The sequence below is a fragment of the Athene cunicularia genome (genome assembly GCF_003259725.1).
Source record: "Athene cunicularia isolate RWA chromosome 2 unlocalized genomic scaffold, athCun1 chr2_part1, whole genome shotgun sequence".
Taxonomy (NCBI): Eukaryota; Metazoa; Chordata; class Aves; order Strigiformes; family Strigidae; genus Athene; species Athene cunicularia.
This window is the reverse complement of record NW_020799095.1, coordinates 13270865-13278329: the sequence shown is the minus strand read 5'-3', so window position 1 is coordinate 13278329 and position 7465 is coordinate 13270865. Positions and strand designations below refer to the sequence as shown.

General features: G+C 39.6%; 1 long non-coding RNA gene across 1 annotated transcript; it reads right to left on the bottom strand.

The window, feature by feature from the left end:
• Nucleotides 1-1685: 1685 nt before the first annotated feature.
• LOC113477202 lies at nt 1686-7432 on the bottom strand. The gene is made up of 2 exons (XR_003397856.1): nt 6630-7432; nt 1686-2681 (listed from the first exon to the last, which is right to left on the bottom strand). It is a non-coding gene; the product is annotated as an uncharacterized LOC113477202 (long non-coding RNA).
• Nucleotides 7433-7465: the final 33 nt, after the last annotated feature.

Sequence of the window (7465 nt, the reverse complement as noted above, 5' to 3'; positions counted from 1 at the left end):
TCACACCCACCAACCTTCCCCCCACAGCCCTCCCGCCATCTCCTTCACACCCACCGGCCTCCCCCCCACAGCCCTCCCGCCATCTCCCTCGCACCCCCCGGAGAAAGCCAGGAAACAAACTGCACTCGGGCTATTCTGTAACTGTCATGATCTAAGACAATAATTAAGGTCCAACTGCAGAGGTAGTATGTTTCCTATTATTAAAATCCTTGAAAAATCCACCAGCTTTCAGACAGGCAGGTTGAGTCTTCTTCGGGCTGAAAGAAGGTCATACACAGCCAAAAGTGATCAAACTTTAAATCTTTATTAATTATTCTAATAAAAAATAAAGCCCTTTTCACATTGTCACACGTATAAAAATATTAATAGAATATTCTATACTGAGACTATTCCTCTAGAGAAAACTGCAACTCCCATCTACACAACAGCACAGAAGTGGGTGGGAGGAGTCTGTCAACACTACCCATATATCAGGACACATGAATGCTCTTCCTTTTTATCTTAAATGAGTCAACACATTCTATATCTAAACCACTGTATTTGCATTTTAGAAACAGATGCAGATTATTTCAGAAAGGCAGCATGGGTAAGACTGAACAAGCTTCACCACTGTTTAAAAGCCCCTCAGGTCTTAAAAAGACTTTTACTCTCAGGTGACATGTAGTAAACTCTCCCCTTTTTTCCAGCAAAACATCTAAATTTAATCACATCCTGCTCCATTCTCTATAGTCCTATGACGCCAAAACCAATTTTAGATAAACATACAGACTTTAACCGTAATTAATTAACAAACATTACCAGCTGTTGCCATTTTGTTCTCAGCTCTAACATTTGTTTGATAAGGATTTAAAATGAAGGAAGCTAAATTAAAACTGAAATCTCAGGACCCTTTCCTACAAATGGAAGATGGGAGGCTCAGGCAGCAGTTGCTCTCTGATGACCAGGCCACCGGGCAGTAGGGGTGCCTGACTACCTGCTCCAGCTGGCTGTCAGAGGCATGTCAGAGTACATATCAGTAATATGGATCAGCTACCTTATAGCATGCATGAACGTAGTAGCTTAATCTTCTTCAGGTACTATAAGTTATTGTCAGCTATTATCTAGCTGTTGCCATGCTGGTGTCCTTTCCCAAAAGTAGGTGTATTTTCCTGCTGCAGACATGGCTGTACAACACTGCTAATGCAAAACATCCACAACGAGGGAACTAAAGAAGCTTCCTGTAAATTCTTAACGTGTTCATTCATTTCATATTTCAATTACTTAAAGTTTAGAGTGCTCCTGCCAAATAAAGCAATAATTGTTGGTAGTTTAGTAAATAAACAGTAAATAGTAAAATCAGCTACATCTTGCCTTGTGATCTGTTCATTTGTCAGGAGAAATTTCTATCCAGTAAAGGCTAAATTGTGATCTGAACAAAACTGCAGTTGTTAGAAATCAGGGATGAATTTGATCTGATTGAGAGGAGTAACTAGGTCACGATAAAGCTGTCAGAAAAAGAGGGAACTATTTATACAGAGAAAGAGCAAAATATAGTATCACAAAAACTATATGGTAATAGTGGGGCACAGAAAACTGGGACTTGAATTTTTATTCTTGTGTTTGTAGTATTTCTAGTTGGCTATATACCTGTGCTCAAGGTATTACAATTTTTGTACATTCTGTTGTTTCTGATTTATTTTTACATCTTTTTTTTTTTTCCCCAGTAGGTGGCCACACTTGCTAATTTAAAGAATCCACTCAGCCCGGATGGAGTGGGTTGTATCAAAGGTAGAAAAGTAGGACATGGCCATATAAAAAGAACGCCTATTGCAGAAACAAGTAGACCAGAAGTCCTCAACCCTCTCTGTTTTGCCCCTGCTTCTTCTCAGCAGAACTGCGGGTCCTGATAAACCAATCTGAAGCCCACTAACAACATACATGCTCTCTTAGCTATCTTTCACACATCTCTTGGAAACAGACCCTAAACCCCCTCAGACCAAAAACCTGCTCTCATTTGTTAGCCTCGTGAGAAATGCTCTCATTTGTGAGCCTCTTTGTGGAAGAGGGAGATGCCTGACTGGATGCTTTCCACAAGAGATGCATCCAGGTGCCAGAGAAAGCAGGAAAACATTTTTTATATCTGCAGGAGCTGCTTCTATCATAAATTACTAAAGCAGAGTGGATACTGTAGAACACTGGCTACTAAAGAGGTAGAGAAGAATACATCTCTTTCACCTCCTATATAAAAAAACCCTCTACTATTAAGCTGTAAAAACTGCACCCATATTTTCATCCCCTATCAGAAAAAAAAAAATAATACTCTTTAAAATGTGAATCTTGAAGTCATAGAAATGAAACTAAAATGGTAATGGATTAATTAGGAAAAAATTTCACTTCATATAAATTGCATTAGAGGTAGATAGGACTCAGCCTGGTAAAAACCAAGCTAAATGCATTCTCAGCACTATGGGTGGATACACCATATGAGAGGCCAGTAAAAGCTAGGGCTTTCTTACTCTATTTTCTAGGTGTTTTCCTAAGTAAACAGTGCAGATACAAAATGTGAACTCAAAGTTCAACGTAGATGTATCCAGTGAAAGAGCTGCCCCTTCTCCGTATGATTCTGCTCATTTTAGGAATCAGTGTCATATTCTTTCTTAGATTGAAAGTCTAGTGTTCAGGAAGAGTAGGCTAAGAAGGATCTGTAAAATTTTAAGCATAAACTGATGAATTAACAAAAAAAAACCCAACCACCCCTGAACTCCATTTTAGAAAAAAAGATCAAAACTTTATTAACTTCAGCATGAAATTGTCATCTCCTATATTAAAAAACCCGCTCAGATCTCTAGAAAAGTCCATTTTGGAAAGAATTGAACAAAATATTCCCTTCTATAAGAGTACTTTTTTACTTAACAGTACTCATCATTTGAAAGTTACCAGTATTAACTGACATCCAATTCCCACAATATAGTGCCTTTTTCTGTCTTGTTCAGGCTAAAATTGAGGAATGGAAACTCCCTAAAACCCTGCATTTTACTTTCTTTATGAAGCATAAAGACACCATGTTCTGCAACACAATTCTCATTCTGACTATGGTGCTGGCATAGATGGCAGACAAAGGACCAAGTTTGTAAGTTTCTTAAGACCTCTGAAGGTCAGAGAACTTGATGTAAAATGCTGAAAATTTTGTGAAACTCTTGAAGGACATTAGCCATGCTGATACACTTTGCAGTTGTTACTTTCATGGGTTTTATTCAACTCATTTACAGATTGAAAGTTACTGCTTTCCATGTGCCACACATTCTATATGCTACCATACGACCAAACCAAATGTGCAGAGAAAATGTACACAAACAGAGATAGAAGACAGACAGAAGAAAGGATATTATAGCAGATGGACACATTAAAAAAAAAAAGATAAGTTCAAGAATGAAGAGACTCTGCATGTCCTCTAAAGTCAAATTCCATTTATTATTACACATCTAGAGTCAGATTTAAACACAAAAAGATGGAACAGAGCATATCATTAAATGTGAAATGCTGAAATAGATAGAAATCCATCTGGTGAAAGCATGACCCACTAACATTATTTTTTCTGTTAATACCATCCAACACAGTTTCACTTTTGGTATTTGATGTATGACCTAAGATGACATAAAATATGACAACATGAATGCTGGTAGGGCTATCTGGGTGATTTCTGAGCTTTTCTTAAACAGCTGTTTGTCCAGACTACAACAGAAGAAACATCTTCACCCCTAACATTCACAGACCTGTCAAACTCAAAACACAGTAACTGGAACTCACTCATTTGATTACTGCTGCATGCCCTCGTGCCTCCCTTTCACGCACTGACAGTGAATCTTTGCTGTTTGCTGACCTCGTATGTCAGCGTCAACCAGCTATGAACAACTGGGGAGTTTCACAAAGCAAAAGAGACATACTATAGCTCTGTGTTGTGGTCAGGGAGCTAGTTAGCCAGTAGTCACTGCATACGTGTAACATGCTTTCTAGCAGCACACTGCTATGGTAGCTCTGCTGTTGCAGGAGCTGAGTCTCAGAGTGCATCCACCACATAAGCCAAAATGTGGACTGCCTATATACTTAACAGACAAAAAAGCATGTGAGACTTGCATTCATGCTAGAAGCTTCAGCAAAACGGCCTACTGCAGTGTTTCTTCAGCCTACTCAAAGGATTCCGAAGAGAAAAATTCTCACATGAAAGTATAATACATTCTTTATCATTTTGGCCCCTTTTTATTCGTACAATTATACCACATGAATATGATATCTATATCAAAATTTCCATTCAGACTTGAATTTTAGATACATTTGATAATCTGAAGGATTACTCTGATTTTAGAAAGTATTTCTTTATATTAGAAGTACAGAATATCTGATCCCTACATATGGAATGTTATGGTTCTTCTTTTTTGAACATTGCTGCATTATGTTTTGTATTTTCTTTCATTCTTCTTGTGTAAACTGAACGTGTAGTTTCACATTACGCCTAACCAAAGCTTACTGCCAAAGAAGCAGTTCTAGGCTCTTTGTCTTCTGAATTCAAACTCCTTTGCTCACACCTGCACCAGATCTAGTCAGCCTGAAGCCACAGATGAGTTGGTTCAGTCCGCTGAGCCACTACAAAACTACATCTTTTGGTGAATAACTTTTGAATGACGTGAGTGGTTGATCCAACTCACTCTGCAGCTGTAAGGTATCACAACTTGAACTCAAGAGGTGTAAGCTTGCAGCTGGAAACGGAAATGGGACTAGGATCATACCTTCCATCAGTGGCTCTTTATTTGAGCAGATTAAGTGAAACATGAAATGCCATGTATGACATGAGCATTGCATCTCTAAAATGAATTTTAAGTTCAAGTAATTTTAAAGACCCACAGTGTATTATGTTCATTTTTTATATCTAAAACTGTTTGTATGTCCTGGGGCTGACTAGGATGGAGTTGTCTTCATAGCAGTTTGTATGGTACAGTGGTTTGAATTTGTGACTAAAACAGTGTTTTTAACACAGCAATACTTCAGCTACTGTTGAATAGAGCTTGCACAGGGTCAAGGCTTTCACTTTTTTCCCCCACTTTGTCATCGTCCCCACCCAGGAGGTGCATTGGAAGCGATCAAGAAACTTGTGAGGGGAATACAGCCAGGACAGCTGACACTAACTGTTCAAAGGGATATTTCATATCACCATGCTCAGCAATAAAAATTGGAGGTAGAGAAAGAAGGAGCTGGCTTCTAAGATGGCTGCTGCCTGGAGACTCATTGGACATTGGCCCTTTCGTGGGAGGTCAGGAGTGATTTCCTTCGTATTGCCTTTCCCCCCCTTCTCTTTCCTTCTTCTATTAAACTGTCTTTATTTTGACCCACAAGTTTTCTCGCTTCTGTTCTTCCTACTTTATTCTCTCTCCCATTGCAGAGAAATGAGCAAGTGAGCAGCTGCCAGGTTGGTTGGATGCTGGCTAGTGCTTGGATGCATGCTCGTAATGTGTACTGCACAAAACATCTGTCTATGAGGATTCTGATGTTTTGCTCAGCAAATCCTGCAGTCCAGTTGAACACACTGACACCAGTCAGAGGGTTAGGGCAAATAAACAGCACATTAGGGCAGGATTACCTGATTTAAAGAGCAACTCTTACAAATAGGCAGTCTTCACCTTAAGCTTCAGCAAACTCACAGCTCAGAAAACTTGCATACTTTCAAATGCTTCTCTGGAGCTAGTCTGGCATTCTATATCACTGGTGAACTCAATGTCCTTTTCACTTTTTCTAAGTTATAAACTGGCCTTACAGAAAGAATTTATGTGAGTGATTAACTTTTAATTAGTAAAGCAGAATGGTGAAATTATTACCCTGAGACCAATCTGTTACCAGTGGAAAAGTACATGGAAAAGAACTGAAGAAGGAGAAAAGAAAAAGAACAGTCTGGTTTTATTCCATTCACTTCAGTAATTTTTAAAACAGTGGCACGTCCATACTAGGAAAAAAAAAAAAAAAAAAAAAAAAAAAAAAAAAAAGAAAACACAAAAGCAGACAGAGACTAGATTTGTTGATTTCTCTCATTCTACAAGGCTATCGGCTATAATATTTTAAAAGTAGTGAGGTATTTCTAAAGCAGCACTAAAGCATGGATAAAAAAAGAAAGACTCTGACATGATTGATTATACCTTCCTTTCTGTTCTCAGCATATTCTTAAAGTAGCAGCAACAACAGGAGAATATAAACCTACACTGGCAAGAGGACTGACTGGACAACTAACACTAGTCATATATTTTATGAATGAATGGCATAAGGGAGCCTCAGCTGTAGTGTAACATTGGCCACAGGCTTTCCCTAACTTAGTTTCTGTTTCAATTAAATACATGTGTTTGACCCAAAGCATATTTTGAGGAGACAGCACATCAAATCTTGATTCAGTATTTCCAGTGATGGGAGTATCTAAACAATCTTCATTAAATTGTACCAATGATTAAATACCATTATTGATAAACTTATTAAATGTCTTCCCAGCTCTGTGTTTTATTTCCTTCAAATGCCAACTGTTGGACCTTTTTCAATCTGCTAGATTGAAGATACACTTATCACTGTTTTGTTTCCTATACAGCCCAGTCTGCGACCAAGTAAGCGACCCTTACCCTTCTCTCTTACAAGGTTGACAGATCTTTGTGTCTTCCACCATGAGGCAAGTTTTCTAGTCTTTTAACCATTAGTAAATGCCATCCCTCAACTACCCTCAAATTTTTCAGCTTTTTTCCTGTTATCAACATAAAAAAGACACACAGTATTACAAAGGCTTCACAAAATACAACTGTAATACAGAAAACCAGCGATGTATGCCCAAGAATCTCTAGAGCAAGGTGTCATATTTAATATTTGCATGTATTAAGTCAGATTGTTGTACCCACCTAATAAGCCGTCAAGACTTGTTCTGTGTTAGTGACCTGCTCTCTTTAAGTTTGAGCAGTATCCCAAAACAAGCCTATCTCTAAGGCTTTATCAGTGGTTCTTCAATTTTTTTAAAAAGATAGGTAAATTTCCAATTGTAATTCAGATTTTCCTTTGCAGTTCCTTCTTCCAACTGATTTGACTAACAGCTTGAGAAACTGGCTCTTTTAAAGCATCAAGCCCGGACATTTCTGTCTGTGTGATACCCAGCTCCCGCCGCGGACACCTCAGCGGCCCCGGCAGGCCGCACTGTCCCTAGAAGACTCGCACGGAAGATGCCTGGTCGCTCCCAGGAACTCTCCTCCTCGGCGCTGAGGAGCCGCAGGCGGTACGGGACACCCTGCGGATCAAACGGCGGAGGGTCCCACCCTGCTGCTGACAGGTCACCTCTACAGTGACCGGTTGCTCCTCAGGACTTACCCGGCTACAAAGCACAGGCAGAGAGAGGGGGGGACGGGGACACCCCTCCCTCCGGCCCCGCGTCGCGCTTATGCTCCCTCCGGTGCCGGCGACGCAGGGCTCGGGT